The sequence below is a fragment of the Terrapene carolina genome, unplaced genomic scaffold (assembly GCF_002925995.2).
Source record: "Terrapene carolina triunguis isolate 2854851 unplaced genomic scaffold, T_m_triunguis-2.0 Scaffold112, whole genome shotgun sequence".
NCBI classification, from domain to species: Eukaryota; Metazoa; Chordata; order Testudines; family Emydidae; genus Terrapene; species Terrapene triunguis.
In genome coordinates this window covers 15990804-16002973 of record NW_020664463.1, presented here as the reverse complement: position 1 = coordinate 16002973, position 12170 = coordinate 15990804, and positions in this window count along the sequence as shown.

Below are 12170 nucleotides of genomic sequence, written 5' to 3'. Positions count from 1 at the left end.
ACTACCCCGAACTGGATGATGACAAATGGCTGTGTAAGCTCATGTTTCTAATTGACATCACCACTCACCTAAACAAACTCAACCTCCATCTCCAGGGTGCAAGGCAAACGGTTCTGGATCTTTATGAAGCCTGGAAAGCATTTGTTGTAAAACTAGAGGTTTTTTCTCGGGATATTTGAACTTTGACTTTCCGCTACTTCCAACACATAAAAGAGCTATCAACACGTTGCACTGTCAGTGTCAATGAGATTGGAATGTACATGCAAGAACTGGAATCAGAATTTTCTGACAGATTTCAAGATTTCCAGTGATTTGACCCAATGCTTTCTTTTCTAATTAAACCTGAAAAGTTCAATGAAAGCAACTTGGATTTGTCTGTATTTCAGTGGATGGGTGTTGAAGATTTCGAAATGCAGCTCATTCAGTTAAAAAGCTCAGAATTGTGGGCATCAACGTTTGGAGATCTGCGGAGTGCACTTGAAGCTACCAAGAGAGATCATGGGGCCTCTATTCTGACCTGCTGGACGTCCCTGGCAGTGAAATTTAACTGTTTGAAGAAAATTGCGTTTGCAATGCTTTCAGCATTTGGATCCACATACCTGTGCGAACAGGTATTTTCACACATAGAATCTGTCCTCTGTCCCTCTCGGAGCCGGTTAACAACTGATCACTCAGAAGCCTGTGTGCAGCTTAAAGTATCCAAATATGTGCCAGACATTGGAAAACTCAGCAAGGAAAAGCAAGGGCAAGGATCACACTAAACTGATAAGATCTGCATTTTAATTTAATTTTAAATGAAGCTTCTTAAACATTTTAAAAACCTTATTTACTTTATATGCAACAATAGTTTAGTTATGTATTATAGACTTATAGAGAGAGACCTTCTAAAAACGTTAAAATGTATTACTGGCACATGAAACCTTAAATGACAGTGAATAAATGAAGACTTGGCACACCACTTCTGAAAGGTTGCTGACCCTTGTTTTAAGGTGTTTTCCACCCTCTTTTGTGTGCATGTTTTTTTTTTAAAAAAAAGGCCAAATTTGAAAACAAATGTCATTTTGAAATAAAAAGCCAAAATGAAACATTTCAACTTTTTCAAAACAATTTTTTCGGGTTTTTTTTTTCTTGGCCGAAAGTATTCATTGAATTTGACTCCAATTTGCAAATAGTTTTGAAGCCCTGAAAAAAATGTATTTTTCAGCAAAATTTCTATTTGCCAAAAAAATCCCGCAACTCCACTTCTAATGTCAATCTCTGATTCTGTTAAAGAAAATGTTCGATGAATGTACCGAGATTGGTCACATTAAAAAAAAAGCTATCAGCTTTTTTCACAATTTGTAAATATGGGCAACAAAAATCCAGGTACTCAGCACATTTGATTAGTTTGAACTTAATTTTGTAAAGCTTTTGTAAAGTAACGCTTCTTTTGAAAGAAATAAGTCATGTGGAGGTCTCATAAAGCCTGAAAATCATTTTATCAGCTTAGGGTTTTTTTAACTATGTTAATAAGTACATATAAGGATGCATTACAGATGCTTTCTTAGGTGCAATGTAGCTACTCAAGATTTAGAGCCATAGAGTTTAAGGCCAGAAAGGATCATCTAGTCTGACCTCCTGTATGTCACAGGCACCCAGCACCTACCCACCAAGGCCAACAACTAAAACCAGACCAAAGCACCGCAGCCCACAGGAGACTAGACTGTAATGTACCACAGGCAGAGCATAGAAGGAACCACGCTGCACCAGTGCCTGAGGCCCAAGCGAGAGCAGGGAAATGATTAAGTGAGATATACCCAGATAATCCTGGCAAGTGACCCTTTCACTCACGTGCTGCTGAGGAAAGTGAAACCCCCCCGCAAGGTTGCTGCCAATCTGACCTGGGGGGAAATTCCTTCCCAACCACATGTATGGCGATCAGTTAAACCCTGAGCATGTCAGCAAGAACCCGCCAGCCAAGGTCCTCAGAGGGAAAGGCTTAGAGAGAGCCTATGGCCATGGAGCCTTGCTGAGATGCCAGACTTTGTGCTATGGATGTTCCAGGGCCAGGATTTAGATCCAATGCAGAAAACTGAATGCTGCAATCCTTATGAAGTCAAGGGTATTACTCCAGACATGTTAAAGTGTAACTGAGAGGAAAATTCAGCCCCTAGTGTCTTTCATTAACTCATTTGGGAGCATTACATGTAGGTGCATGTCTTTTTATATGGAGATATACCTATCTCATAGAACTGGAAGGGACCTTGAAAGGTCATTGAGTCCAGTCCCCTGCCTTCACAGCAGGATCAAGTACTATCCTGGACAAATTCCCTCTCCCCCAAAATGGCCCCCTCAAAAATTGAACTCATAACCCTGGGGTTAGCAGGCTAATGCTCAAACCACTGAGCTAGCCCACCCCCCTAACCACTTACAGATATGAAAATAAATTGAGGGAGTGGGAATAGTTAGGGCTAGACTGGCTGGAAACAGCCCACAACATAATTGCTAGCTCCACCCCCTGGTGTGACCATTACTGTCTTCTACTGTGCATGTAAAAAATCTATCTGAGACCTTCTGTGCACTAGATACTCCTTCCCATTAATCAAACAACAGAAAAAATTGTTCCCACCAATGCCAAGAAGTCTGGAACAATTTGGCTGCATTGTTTATTTTAGGAGAAAATGCAATTTCTAGTAGCTGACAGAAAGGATGTTACCATTTCCGGTGTTTGAAAAGCCAATATTTCGAAATCATCCACTTTGGATATTTGAATATCATAGCACAGCCAGGCAAATACTCTTCACATTTTCAAATGCCAAGGTATGAAGGGGGAAAAGGAAAAAAAGCCAACTATTCCACTCTCAAAAGATAGAACGCTTGGTGAAATGGGTCTTTAAATAGTACCACTAATGGATTGAAGGAGGAATCTTCATCAACGACCAATCACAATAAGTAAATAAAATAAATGGGCTGTAGACACTACCAAATTCTTGCAATAAGTATAATAATTATTATCGCTTATGTAGTGCTGTCACATCCAATCACTTTATGGCCAAGATTTTTAAAAGTGACAAGTGATTTTGCCCACTGACCTTCTTTGTAAAGTTATCTATCTAGGAGGTAGGTAGTTTGTCTCCTGAATACCTATGCGAGGGAGGTATTATTATGGGAACAGAGACAGAAAGATCCAAAGCCACAGAGTAGTTAGTCACAAAACTGGGGTTAGAACACAGGAGTATGTGGCTTTGAGTCCTCTGCTTGTACTACTTTGTCCTAGGGTCTAGATGGCCCAAGGGACTCCAGTGTAAACATACATATAGTGGGAGTGGGATCCTCCTTTCAAATCCCAGAATAAACAGGAGAAAAAAATAAGGAAGGATAGTTGTAACAAGCAAATGTTTGTGTGTGTTGGCAGAGGGCCTGCTACATTTGAATATGCTGGAGGAATTGTCAGCTTTAAATAAAGCATACCCCACTTGGGCCAGAATCTGCTCTCTGCTGCTCTAGATTTACAACACTGTAATTCCAGTGATTTCAGTGGGGCTGCTGGACTGTGGATTAACCCTTATGTAAATCAGAGCAGAATCTAGCCGTGTTATTCTATCTGCCTCATAAAGCCTCAGTTTTGTAAGTTAAAATTACTGTGGATAGCCTCAAATTCCCTGATAATGCTTGATATTTTCTAATGCAGGTGGGGCCCAATTCTCATTTACGTTAAAGCCCCTTTGCACTGCTCTGTCTCTCTCTAAGGGCTTTAAAGTGAGTGTACATGTCGCTTACAGTTTAAGGCCCTTGTATCCTGCCAAAACAGACACGCAGAGTTTTGCCCATTAATATGCTGGCATTATTTGCTCATTTGTGTTGGTTCACCCTCTTTTATTTTTACAATCAGGTCTTTTAACAGGCATCACATGACCTGCTCCACTGCCCAGCCCCACGAAAACACACACATTCACAGAAGGGGCATGTTCTTCTCTGCTGGCAGTTGCCTGTAAAGAAGAATTCTATCACCTGGCTAAGACATTGCTCCTAGCGGCAAGATATGGCAGGAAGCAATGCACCTCTTTGCAATGTGATTGGTTGTTCTCTGCATTTATATCCCATGGTAATTGGGGTTAAAGAGATAAGACAAGATTAATGATGGAGAGAATCTTTAGCTCACCTTGGCTATTCCCAACTGCTCAGCAGAAAAATCCTGTTTCGGTTTATGCTACAGCTATAGCCCTGTGCAGCAAATATGCATCACAATATTATTGGACACAAGGTACATGTCCTTCTTTTATTAGACTTAGCCCATATCTCCTGCTCAAATTGTGATGGGACGTTTAAGCTGTATTATAATGCTTAGCCACTAGGTGGCATTGTGTGAAGAATACTGCCACGCATCTTCTTGAGCAACAGAGGCAGCCTGCATCTTTTTCCACAATAAAATTGTTATCGCTAGTGTCCATTTTGCCCTTGTCTCTGCGTGACTAACCTGACGTAGTGTCAGAAGAAAAACAATAGAAATGGCAGTATTTCATCAAAATGTTAATGTCAAAGCTGCCGCTTTGACAGACCATCAGACTGGCCTGATTGGACATTGATTTGCATGTTTTTGCATCGCAACTAAGCTCCATGAGGGGATGTGGGAGGTGAAGGTTAATTCTCTCTGTCATGGTCAGGGAAGCTGAATAGATCTTTAAATCCTTTGCCTTTGGAGAAGGAGCCCCAGGAACAATTACGCTGTGGTGCTGGCTAAGTTTGCTGAGCATTCTATACCACAGCATAATGTGATTTATGAGTGAGCATGTTTCTGCCAGTCTGTCCAAAAGCCAAGGGAATCCGTGGAATCTTTTATAAGAGGCTTGTATGACATGGCAGAAAAATTATTTTATGGACAAAAAGGAAGAGCCCATTAGAGACAGAGAAGTGACTGGCATTTTTAGACAAAGGGCTGTCAGAGAAACTGCAAATGAAAAGAGATTTAATCATAGGTACTGACTCCATGGGTGCTCCATGGCTCAAGCACCCGTGCAGATCAGCTGTTTTGCCGCTGTGGGAGACGCTTAGGGGAGGGCAGAGAGCAGCGAGTGGCAGGCAGGCAGGGGTCTCGGGGGAGGGGGTGGAGCGGGGGCAGGAAGAGGCGGAGTGAGGGTGGGGCCTCGGGGGAAAGGCCAGAGTAGGGATGGGACCTCAGGGCGGAGCAGGGTGGAGCACCACTGGGGAAAAATAAAAGTCAGTACCTATGGATTTAAGCCTTCACAATGCAGTAGAAATGGCAAGACAAGGTGTTTGCAAACCAAAATAGAAACTAGTGGCCACCAGAAAGAAACCTAGCAGAAGTGACTTAGAAAAAGAGTCACATTAGCAAAAAGCAACTGTAATAAATCCTCAAGGAATTGTGGAGTTAGCCCTAGGCAAAATATAATACTCTTCAGACTAGATGCACAAGATGTGGGAAAGATCACAGTCCAAAAGGTGATTGCCCAACTAAAGGAGCCAAATACCATAAATGCACAAAAACTGGACATTTTGCCACTGTCCGCCACACAAAGGCAATACGGAAAGTGACCACTGAGAGTCAAGAGCCATTTTTCCTGGCATCAATCACGTGTAATGACACAGAGCCAGCCTGGAGGATGGAACTGAATATTTGTGGAAAGACTGTTCATCTTAAAATAGATTGGAGTGCAAAAGTACATTATAACAGGATTACAGGAGTTGTAATCAACTTCAACCCCTCACGCAGCTGAAAGTAGCAGATACTGTCCTAGATAGCCCTGGAGGTATTTTGAGCTGCATTTCCACACAAAAGACAAAAGCTTTAATTTTAATGTGAATGTGATTAGAGGACTGGAGGCTGACAATCTCCTCAGTGGCAGTGTGGTTGCCATAATGGGTGAGAAAGGTGGAAGAAGTTGATGGAATATTTGGTGATATTGGATATTTAAAAGGAGAAATAATCTTAAGAGAAAATGCTGAACCTTATAGTGTACATGTGCCACACAGAATTCCTATCTTGTTACTTCATAAAGTAGAAACAGAGTTAAAGAGAATGGGAAAGAATGGCATAATCGAGAAAATCTCTGAGCCATCTGCATGATGGGTACCAATGGAACCTGCAATAAAGAAAAATGGGAAAATATGAATCTGTGCGAATCTTAAAAGACTTACTGAATCAGTAGTCAGAGCAAAATATATCTTCTCAATACTAGAAGAACATCTTTTCTAAGGTGGCTGGAGCTACTGTATTCTCCATGCTGGATGCCTCAGGTCGTTTCTGGCAAATTCCCTTACCCAAAGAGAGTGCTAGATTGATTACATTCATTAAACCTTTTGGGAGAATTTACTTTTAAAGATTACATTTTGGGATTACCAGTGCTCCTGAAATTTTTTCAAAGAAAGATGTCCGAGCTGCTAAATAACATAAATGGGATTGTTGCTTATATGGGTGACATTTTAGTATATGGGTCATCAATGGAAGAACATGACAAACTCTCAGTGAAGTTCTGAATTTAATCAGTGAGTCTGAACTCAAGTTAAATAAAGAAAAGTGTGTTTTCCGCCTACACCAAACTGAATCTTTGGGACAAATAATAAAAAAGGATGGAATTAATCCTAACCCTGAGAAAGTAAAAGCAATTACAGAACTGAATGCACCAACAAATGTAGCAGAACTAAGATGCATACTGGGGATGGTAAATTATCTTCACCAATACCTTACCACTGTGACTAAACCACTGAATGAACTATTAAGGTCCAATACATCCTGGCCAGGGAGGCCAAATCAGGGGAATGCCTTCAAAAAGGTAAAAGAAATTATCTCAGCTGCTCCCTGTGATGGAATTCTGTGATGGAAACAAACTCACAATGGTCAGTGCTGAAGCCAGTAGCTATGGCCTTGGTGGTATCTTGTTGCAACTACATGGATCTGAGTGGAAGCCAGTTGCTCTCTGCTCTCGTACACTTACAGAAAAAACAACCTGTGCAGAATGAAAAGGAGTGCTGGGCATGTGAGAACTTCCACAGATATCTGGGTGGGTTGGGTTCCTTTACACTGATAGCCAACCATAAACCCCTTGTAACTCTTATCAACAGAAAGATTCTGAGATGCCAATGTCTTTTGATTATGCTAGTGCAATTTAACTCAGTCATTGAATATATTCCTGGTACAAATCTGGTAATAGCTGACACATTGTCACAGAGCCCAGCATCACACTCAAACGCTGATAGGCTAAAGGAAGAGGTAAAGGTTTACATTAGGGCTGTCGACTAATCGCAGTTAACTCATGCGATTAACTCAAAAAAATGAATCGTGATTTTAAAAATTAATCACGATTAAATGCAGTTTTAATCGCACTGTTAAACAATGGAATACCAATTGACATTTATTACATATTTGGATGTTTTTCTACATTTTCAAATATATTATTTTCTATTACAACACAGAATATACTTGCTATTGTACACTCCTGATAATACTTTGAGGAAGGCAAGATAATACTTTGAATACAAGCATCAATGTATTAACGAAACCTCACTCAGATTTCATGCAACTATCATATACTGATCAGTCTCTTAATAGATTTGATTAGCATTTTAATCCTAAAAAAGAAAAAAGGAAAGAAAAATGAGTCATGCCTTTGCATGAGTCACAAAAGGACAATTTATAGCATGAATTAAAATAGGTTTCCTTATTGAATCAATACATGATATTTTAGCTGCCTCAGACAACAACAGAACTCAGAAAACCTTGTTTCTAATCATGACAGTAAATGCATAATTGCACTGTAACCATGCTAGACATCCTGCTGGTGGAATGATAACAGATTTCTTGGTGTGTCTCAGGTAGTTACTGGATTTGTAATCACCCCAAACACACCATGAAATCTCTTATCTACAGCTAGGCACTCACAGACCACAGAATATGCTCCAAGGAGAAAGTCCAGGCTTCACACCTAAATAAATTTAAAACAATTTTCACCAAACAAGGACACCACACCATGGAACAGATGGACACCACCCAAATGCCCTGAGAGAACCTACTTCAATACAGAAGGGAAAAAAAACCTCTGACCGCACATCTCTAGTTGCCACTGACCACCCCACAATGGAACCCCTATGGGGTATCAGTAAACAATTACAAGCCATAGTTGATGGAGACCACATCCTGAAAGAAATCTTTCCTGAACTCCCCATTTCTGACCTTCAAACAACACCCCAACCTCTCCAAGCTCATCATCAGAAGTAAGCTCCCCACAGACCAGGACCCACCAACTCAAAGAGGCACCAGACCCTGCCAACACAACAGATGTAAACCCTACAGACATATCTCCACTGCTACAATGATCAATACCCCCCACCACACACTTTTCAGGATTCATGGGTCCTACACATGCCGATCACCATATGTGGTGTACCTCATCCAGTGCACTAAATGCCCCAATAACAATTATGTGGGTGAAACCTGATAATCACTATGCTCGCGAATGAACTCACGAAGGAAAATGATAAAACACTATATCACCTCTGGGCAAACACTTTTCATACATCACTCTATATCTGACCTCTGAAGTCCTTGTCCTCAAAGGAAACCTGCACAACACTTTCAATAGACAAGCCTGGGGTCTTCAATTCATAATTCTGCTAAACACCAAAAATCATGGACTTAATAAAGACACTGGGTTTATGGCAGAGACGGGCATTTCTTTTTCTAGATACGATTGTATCTTTATTTGGCAAATTTTGAACAAAATCTGCTGAGAAAAACTTCTTTTATATATTCCCCATCTGTAAACGGCTTTCCGTTTTTGGCAGTGCACTGTGCAATCTTGTAACTTCCTTCTGTAGCTTGATTTTTACTTACACTTAAACATTTAAAAGCACTGCTTTGCTTCTCATATCCTGCTACTGCCTTTTTGATCGATTCAGTCTTGTCTGCTTTGTCAAGAAAGGTTTTCTCATGCTTCATTTCAAAATGTCGTCAAACACTCGATGTGCAAAAAACAACACTTTCACAACAGAAAGCACAAACAGCACCGTCCTTCTTTTGAATAAATCCAAATGTGTCTGTCCAAGAAGGCTGAAATGAATAGGCATCTAACTTTGCTTTCTTAGGAGCTGACATTTTGTCAAATGTACCCCTCAACTCACAGCAGGGGAAAAAATTGCGACGGATGGCATGCACAATGTCAAATCCAGTGCGCTGTCCCACATGGCATAGTATAAGCAGCAAATCAGGACTTAAAAATATCCCAGTTGCGCTGGAACAATTTTTAAGGTGGGGGTGCTGAGCTGCGCCCCCTCTTGCCCCATCGGCACCCCTCACTGCCCCAGGCTGGGGCCAGTGAGCCTCAGCTGGTGGCAGCTGCAGAGCACCAGGCTGAGGCCAGGAGCAGAGCCCTGGGCTGGCGGCCAAGACCCCAGGCCAGCAGCGGGCTGAGTGGGGCCTCTGGATGGGACCCCAGCTGGCAGGGGGTCCGCGGCCAGTACCCCAGGTTTGGCAGTGGGCTTAGCGGGGCTGGCAGCCAGGATCCTGGCTGGCAGGGGGCTGGTGGCCAGTATCCCAGGCCAGCAGTGGGCTGAGCAGGGCCGGTGGCCAGGACTCTGGCTGGCAAGGGGCCAGCAAACGGAACCCCAGACCAGCAGTGAGCTGAGCGGGGCCAGCATCCGGGATCCCAGGCCGGCAGCGGAGCCCCCGGGGATGGCGGCTGGGATCCCGGCTAGCAGGGGGTTGGCTGGCAGGGGGCTGGCGGACAGAACCCCAAGCCGGCAGCAGAGTGCCACTGAAAATCAGCTCGCATGATGCCTTTGGCACACGTGCCATAGGTTGCTGACCCCTCTTCTAGCCTATCTAACATGGAATGGCCCTAATTACCATTCACATACTTTTCTAACATGTCTCTAAAGGTTGACTCTGGGTCATTTAGCCTCCGAGCCGCTTAACCCTTTCTATTGACACCTTCTTGGCACACTTTGTATAAGATTCGTTGCTAGTGTATAACGGTGGTAGCAACAATGATTTGCATGGTCATATTTTAATCAGATAATGTCACAGGCTTATTACAACAATCTGTAATCTGCTAACCCCCTTTTTGTCCTATGTCTGCAAAGGTGTTAACTGGCCACTTCACCCTGAATGGTCTCTTACAATATGTGTTAACTACTTATGCTAAACAATCTGTTCCATCTTGTATTCAGCTGTGACACTCGGAGTACCTTTCCCAGACCTGAAAACGAGCTCTGTGTAGCTCAAAAACTTGTCTTTTCACTAACAGAAGTCGGTCCAATAAAAGATATTAACTCACCCACCTTGTCTCTTTCATAGATTCATAGGTTGATCTATTCCAAGACCAAAAGGGACCACTGTGATCATCTTGCTGACCTTCTGTATAACACAAGCCATAGAACTTCCCCAAAATAATTCCTAGAGCATATTTTTTAAGAAAAACATCCAATCTTGATTTTAAAATTGCAAGTGATGGAGAATCCACCAAGACACTTGATAAATTGTTCTAATAGTTAATTACTTTCACTATTAAAAATTTACAGCTTATTTCCAATCTCAGTTTGTCTAGCTTCAACTTCCAGCCATCAGATCTTTGCTAGATTGAAGAGCCCATTATTAAGTATTTATTCCGAATGTAGGTACATATAGACTGCAATCAAGTCTCCCCTTAACCTTCTCTTTGTTAAGCAAAATAGATTGAGCTCCTTGAGTCTATCATTAGAATACATGTTTTCTAATCCTTTAATCATTCTCATGGCTTTTCTCTGAATCTTCTTCAATTTATCAACATCCTCCTTGAATTGCGGGCACCAGAACTGGACTGATTATTCCAGCAGTGATCATACCGGTGCCAAATACAGAGATAAACAATCTCTCTACTTCTACTCAAGATTCCCCTGCTTATACATCCAGAGATTGTATTAACTCTTTTGACCACAATGTTGCACTGGGAGCTCATATTCAGCTGTATCAGAGGGGTAGCCGTGTTAGTCTGAATCTGTAAAAAGCAACAGAGGGTCCTGTGGCACCTTTCAGACTAACAGAAACTAACACATTTCTGTTAGTCTTAAAGGTGCCACAGGACCTTCTGTTGCTTTTTACATATTCAGCTGATTATCCACTATGACATCCAAATCTTTCAGAGTCATAGATTACAGGATAGAGTCCACTGTCATGGAAGTATGGCCTATATTCTTTGTTCCTACACATATACATTTACATTTAGCCATATATAAAATGCATATTGTTTGATTGCGCCCAGTTTGCCAAGCAACCCAGACCACACTATATCAGTGACTTCTCTTCTTCATTATTTACCACTCCCCCATTTTTTATATCATCTGCAAACTTTATCAGTGATAATTTTATGTTTTCTTCTACGTCATTAATAAAAATATTAAATAGCATAGAGCCAAGAATCAATACCTGTGGGACCCCACTAGAAACACCAGTTCAGTGATGATTCCCCATTCACAATTACATTGAGACCTATCTGTTAGCCAGCTTTTAATCCATTTAATGATGCCAGCTTCTAGAACTGTAAGCTGCCATTCTACAGAGATGCTACTTCCTGGGGTGGGTGGGTGGGTGTGTCTTTGATTCAGAGAGATGATAATAATAGAGAGTTCTGAGATAATAGCTAGAGCGGATGACTCAGTAGTTGACGCATCAATTTTGGAATATCTAGACTCCCTTGAAGGTCAGGTTTACACTCTGACAAGTTCAATTATGTTTCTATCTTAGGGTTGTTGTTTTTAAGGTTCCCATCACCTTAATGCCTAAGCACCATACAAGATTTAAATAGAACATTGAATTAGCCCGTCATCCTGGTGATAAAATTGGGTACCACGTTATTTACTACATAAGGGACTTTCAGATAAGATCTTGGCCTCTAGTTTCAAGATCTTCACAAACGGATTGCTAGAGTCAGGATACTAAACCATATTTAGGTACCAAGATAAGTGACATGCATTTCAAAAGGGCTGAGCACCCAGCAGCTCCCATTGGCCACAGGTCTTATCTGTCCTCCATGAACTTGAGAGATCCCATTGGACTATTGCCTTATATATTAAAAATGTACACACTTGGACTGAGGTAGAGATGGACATAGGAGATGGAAGTGTTGAGAGTCTCTGGGTTAGGCTAAAAGGGGTAAAAAACAAGGGTGATGTCATGCTAGGAGTCTACTACAGGCCACCTA